The sequence below is a fragment of the Spermophilus citellus genome (assembly GCF_964194105.1).
Source record: "Spermophilus citellus genome assembly, chromosome: 12".
Lineage (NCBI taxonomy): Eukaryota > Metazoa > Chordata > Mammalia > Rodentia > Sciuridae > Spermophilus > Spermophilus citellus.
This window is the reverse complement of record NC_138198.1, coordinates 30,563,294-30,580,459: the sequence shown is the minus strand read 5'-3', so window position 1 is coordinate 30,580,459 and position 17,166 is coordinate 30,563,294.

Here is a 17,166-nt window from a genome sequence, read left to right as displayed (position 1 = left end):
CTTAGCTGTGTGGACAGGTCAGAATGGGACTGTTCCTTCCCACACAGTAGAAGGAAGCTATTCCATACAATGTTCCCTGCACACAGGCCAACCAGAGTTATGAGGGTCACCATTCTTGTAGTCATTTCCTCAGGCCATCTCAACAAACATCCACCAGCAAGGATTTGGAACACTGAATTATTGTGGACAGACAAAGTGCCTGCAACTGTGCTGGGAACACAGGGAATTCAAGCATCCCAAGTTGGCAGACAGGGCAGTGCTTGCTCATCAAATAGAGGTGTGGGTGGCAAACAGTGGCAGCAAGTGGAGACAAATGTAGTAGAGGAAGGAAAGGAAGTAAATGGATGGCTGGCATGTGAATTACCAGGTTTTGGGAGTGGGATACTGGTAAAGGCATAGTTTTTGGTGCAAGGGAAAAAAAAGGCAATATGTAGGAACAAGTAGGAATTCCCTCCCCAGCCTGTTTTCCTAATCCCTAGCAACTGACCTCAAATTATTCATGACTAATGAAATTTTATGACCTGAGCACTAAAACATCACCAATATTAGAATCCCAACAGCACCTTTTTCATTGAGAAAATCATAGTCCCAAAATTTATGGTCTAATCCTAATTTAACCAAGAACATACCTGAAACTCAAATTCATTACCATCCTAACCACCACAAACACTTACCTTCACCCTAATCTCCAGAAAGAATAGTCTAATCAGAGACCTGATGGGAGGGTCAGCAGCTTTGGGAGACTGGAGTTCTCTGGTGGCCCAGGCTTCCTGCACCCTGATGGTGAGTGACCCCATCCAAAAGCCCCACATATCCAGGAGGACCCTGTCAATGCTTCCCAGCCTGAGCCATGGTAGACAGAACTAGTACTACTGTTGTAAGGGACAGAGGAGGCAGAGCACTGAAGATAGCAGGAAAGAGTTTTATTTGCCTGCAGCCAGGTTCAGAGTGTAAAGCTTTTGCTGTAATTGATTAACCCCCTGAACCCCGGTACTTTTCAGAACTTTATTCCCAGCATGTAAGGGAAGAGGCTCAGAAGTTCAAAGCCTGCAGAAGTTCACATAAAAGCAACTTTTTCTTTCACTGTTCTGGGAAAGTTAACACATTTAGGATAGTACTTGATAAGGGAAAAACTTCTTCTCCCCATTCTTTTCTCCCCATGCCACCTGTTACCATTGAGCCCAATAGGTAATTTCCTCTTATCATAGAAATGTAGACACTTATGTGAAGCTGCAGCTCAAGGTCAGAGCCCTTGTTAAATTTTTTTTTTTGTATCACATTTTTCACTTGTAAACACACTTTTACAAACTACTGTACTGGATAAATGTTTGTGAAAAACTAGAAAAAGGTGTGTTCAGCACCTGGAGTGCTGATCTCTTCCAGACCAGTGGCCAAGTAAATTAGAGCAACAGGAAAATGGGAAGTTTAACTATATTAAACTGTTTTGTAGAGACTCTTTTGCTAATAGTCCTAAAATAAATTATGGTGAAAATTTCTGAAGAAACTTAATTAAGATTTTCTTGGATAAAGGGTGCAACTACACTTCCTTCCCTCACCTCTCTGAGCCTTATCCACAACCCATAGTAACCACTCTGTGGCCTTCCTAGGCACCACCACTAAGTCCTCAAGCAATGCCTCCTAGGCTGAGTTTCACTGGACATTCCTGATCTGGTTCAAAAATCCCCTGTGCTGACAAGCTACATCTTATCACATAGACTTCCCCAATGTCCCACCATATGGCCCCACTCCTGACACACAGGTGCAATCATAGGTACACAGTCCACCAGCTACCTGAGTTGTGAGTTCCTGCGGCCTTATAAGTCACTTCCTGGTAGTGTGTTAGGGCTTCTGCTGCTCCTGTCCCTATCTTTGCTGCCCTCTTGGAAGGTGGAGCCACCACCCTCTCAATGCTGTCCCAGTTATGCTTGGCCTTGCCATAGTGGTCCCCTGGCTTCCACAGCTATGAATTGTTTCCCCTGGAGCCCCAGCCTGGAGCAGCAAGGAGAGCCAAAGGTAGTAAAGCCCACTGTGCAGGGATGATGTGTAGGTGGGCACCCTGACTGGAGAGGTGTTAGGGGACCACTCAGTGGGGTAGTGCATGAGGAAGGGGGAGGAAAAAGATTAGGTGGGGGATTTGGGTGGAGAATCTGGTGGGGGTGGGGGCCCTGGACCAAATGAGAGAGGGGTGTAGTAAGAAAAGCACAGCATGGGGATTATAGATAAATTTACTTACATTATTAATGTGTAAAGGTATTGTATATCTTGTAAATATGAGGAAGCAGAGATGAATTCTATATATACTATATTCTATATATATATATGCAAATTTACACTGAAAATTGAAAATTTAAGTTAAAATGCACATTAATTTTATATTCTTGTTGCATTGGGTTTTAATATAGAGGTATGAAAAGGAAAATACCAAATTTTGTAATGGCCTAGGGTTAGGGTTAGAGAATTAAGATATGGGGACATATGTATATTCATAACAATGTGTTTGAACTTATTTGTGAAAACACAGAAACTTATAAGATCTGAAACAGAAACAAGTAAATTGTGAGTCATATGAATATATGTTTGTAATTATGGGATCACTTGGATGAAATCTATATATGACATATTGTGATGTGCATTCAAATTTAATATTAAAATTAAAATAAATGTCATAAGTCCTTAAATTTATATTCTTGGATATATAAGCAAGTCTCATTAGATTTATATAAAAATTATGAAAAACATAATAAAAATATACTACTACATTATGGTTAAAATTAGAGAATTAAAATTAATATGGAAAAATGTGAATATTCATAAGAATGTATTTGTTACTATTGCTCTATAGTATAGTTTAAAATCTGGAATTGCAATACCACCAATTTCACTCTTCCTGCTTAGAATTACTTTAGCTATTCTGGGTCTCTTATTTTTCCAGATGAATTTCATGATTACTTTTTCTATTTTTGCAAGGAATGTCATTGGGATTTTGATGGGAATTGCATTGAATCTGTAAAGTGCTTTTGGTTATATGGCCATCTTAATAATATTAATTCTACCAATCCATGAGCAAGGTAAATCCTTCCATCTTCTAAGGTCTTCTTCTATTTCTTTCTTCAGGGTTCTGTAGTTTTCATTGTATAGATCTTTCACCTCTTTTGTTAGGTTGATTCCCAGGTTGGTTTTTTTTTTTTTTTTTGAGGATATTGTGAATGGAGTAGTTGTCCTCATTTCCATTTCAGAGAATTTGTCACTAATATACAGGAATGCCTTTGATTTATTGGTATTGATTTTATATCCTGCCACTTTGTTGAATTTATTTACTAGTTCTAGAAGTTTCTTGGTTGAATTTTTTGGGTCTGCTAGGTATAAGATCATGTCATCAGCAAATAGTGCTAGTTTAAGTTCTTCTTTTCCTTTATTTATGTCCTTAATTTCTTTTGTCTGTCTAATTGCTCTGGCTAGTGTTTCAAGAACTATGTTAAATAGAAGTGGTGAGAGAGGGCATCCCTGTCTTGTTCCAGATTTTAAAATGGAACCACCATTTGACCCAGCTATTCCCCTTCTTGGACTATACCCAAAAGACCTAAAAAGAGCATACTAGCGGGACACAGCCACATCATGTGTTTATAGCAGTATAATTCACAATAGCTAGAGTGTGGAACCAACCTAGATGCCCTTCAATAGATGAATGGATTAAAAATGTGGCATTTATACACAATGGAATATTACTCAGCACTAAAAGATAACAAGATCATGGCATTTTCAGGCAAATGGATGGCGTTGGAGCAGATTATGCTGAATGAAGTTAGCCAATCCCTAAAAAACAAATGCCGAATGTCTTCTCTGATATAAGAGGGGGTGACTCAAAATGGGATAGGGAAGAAGAGCATGAGAAGAAAACTACCAGTAAATAGGGAAGAGAGGTGGGAGGGAAAAAGAGGGAGAAGGGGAGTTTCACTGAAGATTGAGGGAGAACCTCATTATTATACAGAATACATATATGATGTTGAAATGAGAAAAAGAAAAAAAAGTGTGTCACATTAGATTGGATAGAGAGAAAGGATGGGAGAGGAGGGGAGGAGTAAGGAGGATAGGAAGGGCAGCAGAATAGAATAGACAATATGATTGATGTATGTACATTCCATGTATGCATTATATGTCAAAATTCATTCTGCTGTCATGTATGACTAAAAAATATAAAGAAAGAATAAAAAATTTTAAAAAAAGAATGTATTTGTTACATCATACATAAAAATATAATGGTTCTGACACAGTAAAAAATGAAGTGTGGGTTTTATAAATAAATATTCTAGAAATATGTGCATAGATGAATGAATTGTATATATAATATATTGTGATAAGTATGCAAACCTAACATTGAAAATAGAAAACAAAAGTCAAAATATACTTTACAATTCACATTCATGTGCATTTATTTAAGTCACATTAGGTTTGAATATAAAGGTATGAAAAGGGTAATATCAAATTTTGTTTTTGGCTAGGGTAAAGTTATATTATTAAGATTAATATGGGAAAATATCAATATACATAAGAAAGTACTTATGAAATATGTGAAGACATATATATATGTACATATGTACAAGATCTAAAACAGGGATAATTAAAATGTTTATCATATATATATATATATATATATATGATTGCATGACTCATAAATATGATATATTATGTATCAAATTTAACATTGACTATTAAAGCAAAAGTCAAAATACAATTTAAAATTTATATTTGTGTACATGAATTTAAGTCACATTAAGTTTAGTTGTAGAGGTATGGAAAAGGTAATATCAAATTTTGTACTGACTAGGTTTAGGGTTAGAAAATTAAAGTTAAGATGGGAAAATATAAATATACATAAGAATATGCTTGTAAAAAATATGTGTAAAAATATATATGAACATACAAGATCTGAACAATGGAAGAGTGTAAGTCCATTATGTCCAATGTCCAATGCTGGGGAATTTTAGTATTCAGTAGCTGCAAGATTTGGAATGTATGCAAATAAAAAGTTTCCTTTTGTGTTCTTGGGAAATTATCCAAAATCTGATTCACTATAGTGTAAAGCAAAAATGGGTGCATCAGATCAAGAACCACAGAATAAGAATGAGGCAACAAAAGAAGGTTTATTAGGGAGAGTTCCTGGGCAAGGTTCATGGGTTCCTAAAAGGGTGAGGGCCCAGAAGTTGCAGGCAGGAAAGACAAAAACAATGCTAATAAGGAAATCTGGAGGTAGGAGGGCCTAGGCCATCTAAATTGCAGCTACCTTCATCAGGTTGGCCAAGCCGAGTTTAGGGGGATCATGTCTGTTGCGAGTTGGTCAGGAATGATGTGAGTTGACAGGGCGATTGCTTCAGTCAGCAGGAACCCATGGTTGTTGGGGTCTGTTGCCATGTCAGTTTCTGATTGGCCATTTGGGTTTCCTCAGCCAGGTGGAAAGTCCCCAACCACAAATGCCATAAAAGGAGAAAGGAAAGGGAAACCTATGGACCTACCACATTGTAAATATGTAAATTATTTTCTTATTTGTCCCTCTGTAGATCATACAAAATCATATATATTGTAATTCCTAATTTTAGATATAAAATATGAGTTTGAGAAAAGTTATCCATTTGGGACACACAATTTTTGAGTGCCACAGGCTGTCCAAAGAAGAAATTATTACCAACAATTTGGTCTACTCAGTTAACCCCTATTTGAGATTAATTCACTGATTGGGTTACCATCTTACATCCCAATTCTTTCTTCTCTGAACCTTCTGGCATTGCCTCACACATGAGCTTTTGGGGGACACCTCACATTTAAACTGGAACACTAATAGAACCAACTTTTAACCCACTTTGTTAGAAGAAATCATGACAAATATTTTAAAACTCACAGATGATATATTCAACATGAGTGCTCTGATGTAATCCTGAGCATATATTATCTTATTATAGAAGGAGGAAATTGGAAGTGTGTTGAAACTTACTAGGAAGGAAAGAATGATTTAAAATTATTTTAAGCCAATCCACATTCTCACATCAACCTGTCTACATTTGTCTTTAATCTTCCAGATGTTAATACTAAGGTGTTCTTTAACAATGAGAATAAGTCTGATGAAATAATGTGCCCACATTATGAATAATAAAGTTTAACTGCTTAATATTTATTATATCACCTTCTGTTGGAACAGTAAAAATGGTGATTCTGAACTTCTATGGGGAACCTCCTATGGGGATGACTAAAACATTACCCATCTCTGTAGTATGTCCCCAACAGGCAGTGAGAAGTTTTCCACAGGAGATAAAAGAACTCTTGCAGAAACCAGAGTACAATTTATAAGGAGGAGCTGCATTTATTTAAAGCTAATCTTGAACTTCCAGCATTTTATTTTAGGTAGCTGTCATCTGAAAAACAACAAAAAACAGAAGTAAAGTTATTTCATTTTCCTACACTAAAGTTGAATATTGAAAAGTTACATAACATTCTAAACAACTTTTTTAAATCTATTTTTGTAGATTTAAGTCTCCTGAATATTCAAAACACTAACACTAAAATCTCCATCAACATATAACATATATTCTCTCTCTCCCTCTCTCTCTCTCTCTCTCTCTCTTTCTTTCTCTCTCTCTCTCTCTCTCTCTCTTTCTCAAGGATTTCACAAATTATCACTACTAATGGTCACATTCTGAAGATATTCTAAAGTGTTGTTGATCTCTCTAATATCCAAAAGTTTTCATGCCAGAAATAAAACACTCCAGGTTACTTGTGCATTTCTTAGTACTCATTGTATGAATGTCCTAAGACTACTAAAAAATTAATATTACTTTAAACTTTAAGTAAATGAGTCTCTTCTATATGCTGATATACATTTTGTCATTATAGTAAATGAAAACTTAGATATGTAAGAACCTCATATTTTCCCCAATATTAATGTTTGCAATTTTATTTTATTTCTCTTGAAAACTGACTACATTCTAAGAAGTTCAAATATAATAACAGTCAAAATCACGTGCTTATTACAAAAGTTACAATATTACAATATTATTTATTCATTTACTTAATTATTTATTTTTTACATACATGACAATACTGAAATGCATTACACTCATGATTGCTTATCTACAGCACAATTATATAAAGTATGTTCACCCCAAATTATGCCATTATACATGTACTCTCTTTTTTTGTATTACAATTCTTAGTACATTCTCACATCAACCTGACTACATTTGTCTTTAATCTTCCAGATGTTAAGACTATACCACAATTTTTCATATCTCTGTTTGTATATAAGGTATGTTGACACCAAATTCAAATCTTTATACATGTATTTTGTATAATGATGACCATCACATTCCACCATCCTTGCTATTCCCCTTCCCCCTCCCTTTCCCTCCCACCTCTCTTCCCTATCTAGAAATAATCTTCCTCCCATGCTCACCCTCCCTACCCCATTTTGAATCACCCCCCTTATATCAGAGAAAACATTCAGATTTTGTTTTTGTTTTTTTGGATTTGGCTAACTTCACTTAACATAATCTTCTCTAATGCCCTCTGTTTACCTGCAAATGCCGTGATCTTGCTTTTTTTTTAGTACTGAGTAATATTCCATTGTGTATAAATGCCACATTTTTTATCCATTCATCCATTGAAGAACATCTAGATTGGCTCCACAGTTTAGCTATTGTGAATTAGGCTGCTATAAATATTGATCATAGACAAATCCGTGTCTTATTGACATTTCCATGTCTTATTGACTGTTGGTAAGCTTATTAGACAATAAGAATAAAAATAAGAAAGTTGTAATTATTCATTTCCCAAGAAGCAAAAATTCACCTCTATCAGGAGATAGAGGTTATACAAAAAAACTAAACAAAAATCTTGGACATGAAATAAATATTAAACCAAATAAAAAACTCAAATGAAAGTATCACCAGCAGAGTAGACCAATTAGAATATAGGACATCAGACAATGAAGACAAAGTATATTATCTTGAAAAGAATATAGCAAGCACAGCGAGACTGATAAGAAACACAGAATATCCAAGAAATATGGTATAACATAAAGAGACCAAATTTAAGAGTTATTGGGATAGAGGAAAGTATAGAGGTCCAAACCAAAGGAATAAGCAATCTGTTCAATGAAATAATATCAGAAAACTTTCCAGACATCAAGAATGAAAAGGAAATCCAAATCCAAGAAGCCTAAAGGATGCTGAATGTGCAAAATCACAAAAGATCCACACCAAGCCAAATTATAATATTCTTTATAGAGCAATTACAATGAAAAGGGTTACTAGATATCAAACTTGCTGCTTTTATCATCATCATCATCATTATGTTTTTATTCTTATTTACATTTCCAGGTCTTGTTGACTGTTAGTAAGCTTATTAGACAATAAGAATAAAAATAAGAGAGTTATAATTATTCATTTTCCAAGAGAAAACTAGGCTACAATATTTGACCCTAAGGAAATGTTCAGATACTAATAGAATGATTTTCTCTTTCACAACTAAGTATTCAGATTTAGTAATATGTAAGCTAACTATCTGGAATGTCCCACTGTAATCAACAAGGATGCCATTGTTGAAAAATCTTTGCAATGTGTTAATTAACTAGCAGGAGAGACAACTATTTATTCAGTAAATATGGCAACCCAGATGGAGCCTCGGATCAATTTTGTCATGCTAAGACATTTGCTAAACAATACCATCTTTGGGTTGGGTTTTCATGGCCTCAGAGTACATAGCATGCCCAAGTTGTAAGATGTATTAAGAGTGGCTTAATCCATAAAACTGGAAATACAAAATCTACAAAATTACTAGAAGAAGGAAAACAAAAATACACAGATAAAAACACAAGAAAGATCTGTTATTTTCAATCTACAACCTAAAAAGAACAGAAAGTGGGGGTGGGAGGAGTCAGCCTCTAGAAAACTGGAACAAATGAGACTTTATCAAATTTTATGTCCAAATATACATTCATCACCTGATGTTTAAAAATAGAAAAAAAACTGTTTGAAAGTGATCTAGTGCTAGTATACTCTGAACCCTTAAAAAAAGCAATGTAAAGCTCTAGAGGAAAATACTTCTGTTCTGTAACTCAAAGGTAAAATTTGATTTATAGAAAAGGGTTACTAGGATATCTAACTTGCTGCTTTTTTCTTTCATAGAACTCATATTGGCACTGTGCTTTAAAAACAATTTTATTCATGAATACCAAATATCAGAATGCATGTTAAGACTAGAAACAAATTGTAATATATTCATTTCCTGCTTATAGTTCATTCAGATTCCTCATTATATTTTTTTAAAACAAACTCCTGGCCAACATCTGAAAACAAAATCAATAGTAGCATCTTGATACATAGCTATGTTGTTTATTACCCAATATTGGATAACTTTCTACAGAATTAACTTATCTTGGTTTGAATATTCACAGATTCAAGAAACATATGTGAAATCCTGCTATTTACTAAATTTATATTTCCACTCCAGACTACTTCCTTCAAATCCAGGCTTGTATGATTTCTGCTTATTGGTCTTCCACTATGAAAGTCTAATAAGCATCTCAACTTATGTCCTATATTGATCACTTTCCTTTCCATAAGTTCCATTTTCTCAGGCTAAGATGTTTGAATCATTCTTTAGTCCCATCAGTCTTTCATGTTGTATGTTTGATGTGTTAGTAAATGTCATTAGCCCTGCTGTTTTCTGTTATTTACGTAACTCCATTGGTACAGAACTTCTCAAAGCAACTAATATAGCTCACCTGAATTAAAGTAAAGCTAATCCTGAACCTTCATCCATTCTTGGCTCTAGAATTTAGTTTCATCACAATATGTAAAGTGATAATCATAAAATGAGTAAAAACTTTATTCCTTAGGTCAAAGCTCTTCACTGGTACCCCATTGTCCTTACTATAAAAGCCACTGTGCTTTCAGAACCTCACATGCCCTACATAATCTCACTTACCCAATACATTTCTGAGCTCATCACCAACAACTTTCACTATTAAAAGCTACCCTTGCTTCCTCTATATTCCTTGAACATGCCAAACAGTTATCTACCTCAATGCTGTTATTTTTATTACTGTCTCTGGCCAGAACCCGTTCTCTTTGATAGTCATAAGACTTATTCCATCACATCTTCAAGTACATGCTAAAATATCCTTGTTTTTGACATTTGAACAATAAACCCAATAAGAAAAATGTAGAGGATGAAAAGTTTATTTTGGTTCATAATTTCAGAGGTTCAGTGCATGGTCATCTGACTTCATGACTCTGGGCCTGGGGTGAGACAGAACATCAATGCAGAAGGGCATAGCAACAGAGAGCAGCTTGTTTTCTTTCACTACTCTCTTCTTCCATGATTTTCTGCGTTTAGACTAGAGCAATGGAGTGGCTGGCTATGGAATAAAACCTCTGAAACCATGAGTACCAAATAAAATTTTCCTCCTCTAAAATCATTCTTGTAAGGTCTTTTGGTCCAAGTGGCAAAAAACAAAAACCTGACTAAAACAGAATGTTTGCCTAGTATCCACAATACCCTGATTTTAATCCCCAATACTACACTTACACACTTGTGTGTGCATGCACACACACAAACATACACACACACACATGCATACACACACAGACACATACACACACACACCATTGTCAAAAAGGCAGAAAGCTCATTCAAAGAGATAATAGCAGAAAATTTTCAAAACAATAAAGAAGTATACAAATATCAAGGTACAGAAAAGTCATTTTTTTCAGATTTTCAGTTTTAATTCAACCAATTCTACTTTAGTACATCCTGTAATAAATTCTCAAAGAAAAAAGATAAAGAGAACATTCTCAAAGTAGTTTGTAAAAAGAAGCAACATAAAATTCATTCCCATTGTTCTGACAACAGATGATTCATCAGAAACCTTGTAAGCCATTAAAGAGTAGTGGGTTAGTCAGCTTTGCAACACTGAGACAAACATCTGACAAAAATATTTTAAATAAGAAAGGATTTATTTTTGCTCACAGGTTCAAAGGTTTTAGTCCATGTTTAGTTGCTCCATTACCATTATCCAAACCATATCAAGTGGCATGAGATTGATATAGCACTGAGGAAAAGAAAGCAATCAAACAAAAACAGAAAACTGGCAACCCAAAATACTGTACCCAGCATTGTTATTCTTTAGATGTGAAAGATAGATAAAGCCATTTCCAGACAAACTAAATCTGAGAAAATCTATTTCCATCAGACTTGTCCTACACATAATGCTAAAGGGAGTTCTTCAAACTGAAAGAGATGTTAATGAGAAAGAATAAAGCATCATAAGATATAAAACTTACTAGTAAGAGTAAATATATAGACAAACTTAGAATGTTCTAATACTATAAGCAAGGTACTCTAAACATTCATGCCTTTATTATAAAAATTAAAACAATTAAAAATAATAACTGAATTAGTATCTTAAAAGACAATATAGAAAGACATAAAATGGGTCATCAAAAAATTAAACATGTGGAGAGGAATACAGGGGAAATGGGAAATTTCTTATAAGCATATTTCTGATTCTTTTAAAAATTATTTTCTAGTCTTTACAGGCATGCTAATTACCATCATTTCAAAATAACTTCTTATAATTAAAAAAATGTTATTTATGAACATTATGGCAACTACAAAATAAAAATTCATAAAAACAAATAAAAAATAATAAGGAAGAAGAAATTAAACACACTACTAGAATAAATCACTTAACCGCAAAGGAAGACTATAAAAATAGAGAAAATAAATTACACTAAAACTTGAAAACTAAAAACAAAATTGTAGTAGCAATATCTTGCCTGTCAATAATTATCTTAAATTTCCAACTGAAACACATAGATATACTTATTTTAACAAGACCCAACTATGTATTGCTTACAAAAAAAAGACTTAGTTCACCTTTAAGAAATGTATAGAGTGAAAATGAAGAGAAATAAAACCCCAAAGGAAGCAGGAGCAGCCATACCTATATAATTAAAAAAGACTTTAAGTCAAAAGCAATAAAAAGAATGGTTATGTATTTCACCAGTTACAAAAATCTGCTCAAAATTGGTTAAATACAGCTTTAATACCTGAAACAAACAAAACACAATAAAAATAGGGGAAAAACTTGAGGACATGGGAAGGGGTAACTTTTAAACAAGTAATTTTCTCATGGGAGAAAAAAAGCAAAAGTAAAATAATAGTATTATATCAAACTAAGGAGTTCCTGTGAAGAAAATAATCAACAGAGTGAAATGGGAGAAAATATTTGCAAACTACACATCTTTAAGGGGATAATACCCAAAATAAGTAAGGATTTCAAAAAACTTGATAGCAAAAAAAGTAATTGTCCAAGCTTTAGAAATGGGCAGTAGATCTAAATAGACATTTCTAAAAAGAAGACGTAGGAATGATCAACAGGTCATGAAAAAATTATCAATCTCACTAAGCATGAGGGAAATGCAAATAAAACAAAATTAGCTACTACCTCACTCCAGTAAGAACTTATCATTAAAAAGACAGAAGATAACAAGTGCTGGTGAGAATGTGGAGAACAGAGAACAGTAGTACCTTGTTCATGGAGATATAAATTAATACATCTATTGCGAAAATTAGCCTGAAAGTTTTTTTAAAAGTTGAAAAATAGAACTACCATGTTATCCAGCAATCCCATTACTGGGTACATCCAAAGGAAATGAAATCAGCATATTGAAGAAAGACTTCTGCACTGGTGTGTTTGTTGCAGCATTACTCATTCTAATCAAGAAGTAGAAACAAGCAAAGTGTTCATGAGCTGATACAAGGACAAGGAAAATGTGGTATATATACACCATAAAAAGTATTAAATTGTGTCTTTCTTGAGAATATAGATGGAACTGGAAATCATTATATTAAGTAAAATAAGCTATGCACAGGAAGACAAGTACCACATGATCTCATTCACATATAGAATTTAAAAAATGTTGATCTCATAGAAGTAAGAGCAGAATGATGGTTGACAGAGGCTGGGGAGATAACAGGGTAAAGATTAGAGGAAATTGATCAACAGTACTAAGTTACACTTAGATTGATGCAAGAATTTTTCATGTAATATTGCATAATAGTGTGACTATATATGACAATGATTTACTATGTATTTCAGAAAGTTGCAAGAAAGAGTTTTAAAGATTTTAAAACATAAAAAATGATAAATGTTTGAAGAGTCAGATATGTTTCACCTGACTTTAGTCATTACACAATGTACAATGTATTGATATATCACATGATATTATAGTGCCATGAACAATTTTATGTTTTATTTATTTAAAAAATTAATTTTAAAAGTAAATTATATACTTTAAAATTTATAAAATTATAGAAATCATGAACAAATTGATCATTGTCAGAGATTTGGGACAAGGAAATGGTTTGGGTAAAGGGAAGTTTCATTATAGAAGGGCAAGTGTAGTGGAAATTGATATTGATATATTCCAGTGAATTTGTACTGTACTTCCCCAGTTTTGCATTTTCTCATGTGTTTGTGTGTGTGCATGTGCATACTTCCGTGCAACATTTTTACATCTATAAGTTTATATATCCATCACTACAGTTAAGGTATATATAAGCTGTATATAAAAGAGAATAGTTACATCATCACAAGGTGATGAAATTTCCTCCAAGAGACTCTCTGCTAAGGGCAATCACAAGTATCAGCCCAAATCTCAGCCATTCAAGAAATCCCACATTAGAAATTAATTTCTAATTTCAGTTCACTAAAGAACAGCTCTTTTTTCTGTACAGTTTTGGTTCATCTAGTCATTTTATTTTTATATCTCTATGATATTTTCAGGAAGTATTGTTTTATCACTTAATAATCATTTTTAGTTACTGGAAAAAAGTGATGGCTTATCACTACTTGTTACTTACCACCATGAGGCACGTGTAGTATTTTGTTTTCGTTAACATAGACACAAATGTATTTTTGCTAGTAATAAAATTTAGTCAATAAATTTTTAATTTAAAAGTACATATGTATTTATGTATTTAAACTTATATTTAAGGAAGAATATATTTAAAGTATCATTTTCTTAAGATTTAGATGAATTAAACATTGAAATTAAAGTTTGTAAAAAATCTATTTTATACATTTATCCAGTTTTTCAGCACAACAGGTTAAAAACATTTAATTTTTCTCAGAAAAACAACTTGACACCTTGGGCAAAATCAAATAATTATAGAAATGTGAGTCTATTTCTCATCTCAATATTTCATTCTATTGGTGGTGCATTCCTATACTTATTCCTCTACTACCCATAATAAATATTCCACTACTACACATAATTTAAAGAAGTACTATAGTTATAGATGTGTGAAGTGTCTATTATACTCTGGATTGGTATTTCAGTCATACAAACTCCATGAAATAATTATAAAACCTGGAATGAAAGGATAAACTTGCTTTGGTATTTGTATTAAAGACAAAAGAAGAAAAAACAACTTATAAATGTCAGTAGTTTTGTTTTCCAGAATAATATTGAATTACTCTCTCATCTATCTAGAGTATATATACCGAATCAGTAATAAATAATTTTTCAACATATGAAGAAATAAATTCAATTTTAAATAAAATTGCCAAAGTTGAATAAGATCCCTGAAACATTAGTTTTAATCTGGAAGTATCATCATTATGGACCCATACTTTTTTGTGTATATATATATATATATATATATATATATATATATATATATATATATTTTCATTACTTAGAAACAATAAAAACTCATTAGCAAATGGGAATGACTAGCATCCAGATTATAATATCAACCTAGAATTTTCAACAAAACAAATGAGAGTTTTTGGAGGAATAGCTAATTTTAGTACTGTAATAGGAAAGGAATAAAGTGAGCCCATGAAATTAGGAACAGAGAGCAAAGATTCAAACAAAAACTGATGAGATTGAATCAAATGAATATCAAAGCCCAATTCAATGGACCCCATTGGCCAACGATGGGACAATTCAAACATCAAATTCATGGTTTTCAATAATTGAAACTCAGATATATAAAATTTTATGAGTTGCAATAGTACCTCAAAATAAAAATTCAATATAAAAATGTAAAAAGGAACTCAAAACCTAATGTTTAGGTTTTGTTGCATAAAAGCACATTCTGAAAATCTGCATAAATCTGAAAATATAAGCATTAATCCTGGTTTTCTACATTAACTTCCCATAGAGGAACAAAAAGTGTGGTAAAATAAAATTATTGGTAGGATAATCCCAGTTAAAAAATGTCAAGGGGCTGGGATTGTGGCTCAGTGGTAGAGTGCTCACCTAGCACAAGCAGGACCCTTGTTCGATCCTCAGCACCATGTAAAATAAAGGCATTGTGTTGTGTCCACCTACACCTAAAAAAATAAATATAAAATTTTTTTTTAAAAGTCAAGGATTATGAAGTATCTGAAAATTTATCTTTTTTTCAGGGGTGCAGGATCTGGAATTGACAGTCTACTTTTTCTTTTTTCAATGTACATGCTTGGGATTTTATTGACTTTTCTTGGGGAAATTTAAAGCAAAAGGGCAATCTGTTGGCTTTTTCCCAATTCCCATTAAATTTTTATAGGTCACTACATAAGCTTTCAACATATTTAAGCCACAAAAAGCATAATTAACCTTTTGGGCTACATCTACCCTAAAATCAAGCTTATTTATTCTAACATGTACCTCCTTCTCTCTAAATCCCACTCTAATTCCTCTTTGCCTTCTACTACTTAGATCATTCTGAAATACAATATCTACCTGAAAAACATCCTTCAAAGGCAGTTAAGATGGAGAAGTTAAACCATTTTAAACAAAACTTATAAAAACATTAGTGTTCACTATTTTAAAGTTCTAATTTGCCACAGTCTGGCTGGGCACAGAATCACGAGCCACTCAAGCAGGAACAAAACTTTACTTTTGAAAATGCCGCCAATACCCTGTGCACGTCCAGGAAGAAGCCGGTCCACCCACGCGGCGGTGTTCTACTGGAACCCCAGAATAACTTCCTGCCCTGGAATTCCCTTCTACTGTACTTCCCCAACCAATGAAAACTCTCCAGGAGTCCCGTAGCAGGCCGAGGGGAACAGCAGGAGTCCAATATCCATATGAATGCAAATCTTAACATAATCATATCATCTCAATGGCTAGCTGGCATCACCTTACAACCAAAAGTGCCATGCATCATATTACTTGGCTGTGGCTCTTAGCATCTGCCCCCTTCTGTTTAATTAAGCAACAGGCAATGTGGCTAGGGACCGTGCCTGTTAGGTATGTCCAATTCAACATATGGTTCTTACCCATCATCGGAAAATTGACCTCTAGGCATCAGCCTCCTGTCTTAGGTTGATACCACTGCAATTGAATCATACCCATCACTGACTACCGGTCCAGAATATAGCCATACCTGTGGATAGGCCTATGCACTAGTGGGGGGTGGTGAGGTTCTTTGCCTCACCTCTGTTGGCCCCCAAATTTGGCCTTGGTGCCGGTGGGGGGGTGAGATTTTTTGCCTCACCTCACTTGGCCCCCAAAATTAGACCATCACTAGTAGAAGGGAGGAGGATACATAAATGCCACGACATCAAGTCAATAGACGGCTCTTTAGGAAAAATTGCATCACTGGTGACACATCAGCAAAGATATGCCAGCATTACCATAGTTCACTGTATCAACAAATAGAGCACAATGCATACAAGTGATACATAGTCCAGGCAAGTTTTGTAAGCAGTTCAAAGCGGAGGAATCTATCAATATGTCCATTTCCTCCCAAAATAAATTGACTCAGTGATTGAGCATTACGTGTTGAGTTATTATTCATTGATGCATCAGTTTATACAGTTTGTTGTAATAATTATTGAAGAAGTTGTAGTTTGGTTTCATCTTTGTCTTCACCAGCACTGGGATGAAAATAGGGATTTTGACAATGATGTTAAGAAAAAAACAATGTAACATTTCAACAGGTATTAAGAAAACAATTTTTAGAACAATTTACATTATCTTGAACAGAATTATTAAATATAATGAAAAGGAAAGGTGAAAGTAAACAAAGAGATCTGTTAACCTCCTTATTTGTACACATATTAAAACAATATTCAACAGCTGTTTACCCAAATTAAATTAAACCATTAAAATCACG